Source organism: Carassius carassius, chromosome 16 (genome assembly GCF_963082965.1).
Source record: "Carassius carassius chromosome 16, fCarCar2.1, whole genome shotgun sequence".
Classification (NCBI taxonomy): Eukaryota; Metazoa; Chordata; class Actinopteri; order Cypriniformes; family Cyprinidae; genus Carassius; species Carassius carassius.
Window position 1 is genome coordinate 2198795 of NC_081770.1, and position 2481 is coordinate 2201275.

Here is a 2481-nt window from a genome sequence, read left to right on the forward strand (position 1 = left end):
TATATCATTGCTCTTTTTGTTGTTTTTGATCGCTTCCACTGTCTTCATCTGTAAGTCGCTTTGGATAAAAGTGTCTGCTAAATGAATAAATGTAAATGTAAATGTATTGCTGTGATCTCATGTGACTGACAGGTTTTCCCTCCTTCACATCATCAGACGAGAGAAGAGATGTGTTTATGAGGGAAAGTGATAGTTATTTTCATTAAAGATCACAAGGGTACATTCATTTTTGGAAATAATTATGTATCCTGATAAATCAATCTGACTGTAACTGCTGTAGAGTATAATGATACTAACTCTAGTTTCTCCAGCTTGAATTGTGTGTTCATCAGTAGATCACTGAGGTGTTTCACTCCAGAGTCTCCTAGTAGTTCATTCCTGCTCAGGTTCAGTTCTCTCAGGTGTGATGGGTTTGATTTCAGAGCTGAAGTCAGGATTAGACACTGTTTCTCTGTAATACTGCATCCACACAGACTGAAGACAGAAAGAGAAAACACAATGAATCAGACACGTTATGTTCATGAAGTCACAGCAGAACAACCTTCATCTGTCAAACCACACCATCTTAATCTACATTGAGAGATAGAGAGAAGAAAACTATTTAATAAAGTCACAATGTCTTGATAAAACAAAAAACAGATGAAGAGAGTCTGAACACCTTTGGATAATTTTATCTTCAAAACAGAAAAACAAATAAGTTGTTCATTTAATCAAATAATTGACACTTCTCGTGATTTATGTACAATTTGTGCTGATTCTTGATAGAAATACAATGAAGTGTTAATTCCTAACAACCTTGTGTGAAAGGTGTTAAAATCTTTCATATCTTTTTATTTCTGTCATATAATTCTTATTTCATCTTTTGTCTAAAACGGATCATATTGTCTAAAATAAAAGTCCTGACTGCTGTGTATTTGTGTTTAAACTGATTCTGGTCTGCACATCACTACAACGTAAATGCATTCGCTCTGCTCTGTCCAGTGACTTGATCAGCTTTGCTTCACAGATTCAACTTTGCACATCTAAATAAAACTGTAGGTTTGTCTGTGTGTGTAGATGTGAAGTACAGTAATATTTCTCTGAAACAGGTCAGACTGAAGAAGCAATGCCTGCACAGAATAAAGCCCAGTCTGGACCGGTTCTGTTCAGTTGTGTTACACATTCATTAATCTGGTGTTTGATGACAGAGAGATGATATGAAGCATCAATAAACACTATGAATATGTTCTGATACAGCAGCACAGAACTACTCTGATGAGTTTGTGACGTGGTAAAGGACTAATACTTCGATGACGTGTCAGTGTCTCATAATTATTCAGACTTGTAGCACCGAGCCCAGAATCACTCTGTGTTTCCACCGTCGGGTCAGAAACTCCTCAGCGCTTCATTAAAACACCCTTTACACACCTCTCTGGAACAACGGCGCACAACTCCATCATTTCACCAACAAAGAAGTTATCAGAAAACTAATAATAGATAAGTCACTGGAACCAGCGCGATCACAAAACAAACATGATAAAAGCAGACGTTTGTTTGCATGCTTTGTTAAAGATTTACATGGAGCGTAGATGAGTTAGGACCGATAAAACATGTTACTATACACTACACTAAATAATACACTATTGTGATCGTCTGAATGAGAAGCTGACTCTGATTTCTTCAAGCGGTCTCACCATGTTTACTATGGTAATGTTAATGGCTAGTGTGCATAGTCTTTATCTCTTATAAATATTTCAGCCTTGTACGGTGATCATAATCCACATCAGATCTCAAACAGAAGTTATTTCAAACACTCGCTGCTGTCTGAAAGTGACTTCTGAGCTGTTATTATTAATGTCTTTAACTTTATGAAATGATCCTCGGCACTGATGCTCTCCAGACGCAGAGAAACTCCAGCTTCATTCATAACCTCCTCTAACCTAAACTCAGAGACCCAGTCGGCCAAAAAACCCTGGCCGTTGTCCCAGAGGAAGACCCAGAAGTGACAGTGGAAACCAGACTGCCTTTATGAAATTACATTTAAATATAGAAACATGCATACACATACACGCATATAATTTGTTTTAATTAGTCTTCAATCCTCAGTTTGTAGTCAGTAAACATGAACACATTCAGCAGTCACAGCAGAAGTTAGAGACAGAATTTAATTGAAAGTCTATTCAAAAGTTGTATGAATCTATTCTAAGCTGTATTAAAGGCAAACGATGGTAAACACATTAATAAAATACTGGATATTTTCTCCAACCCCTGTGCACTTAAAGGTATAGTTCACACAAAAATGAAAATTACTCCATGATTTACTCACCCTCAAGACATCCTAGATGTATATGAATTTCTTCTTTCAGACAAATATAATCAGAGTTATATTAAAAATGTCCTGGATCTTCCAAGCTTTATAACGTGGAGTCAGACTCTAATGAGAATTAAAACAGACGACTATAACATTACTAGTCATGTAACATGTGAAATGATGTAAGATAC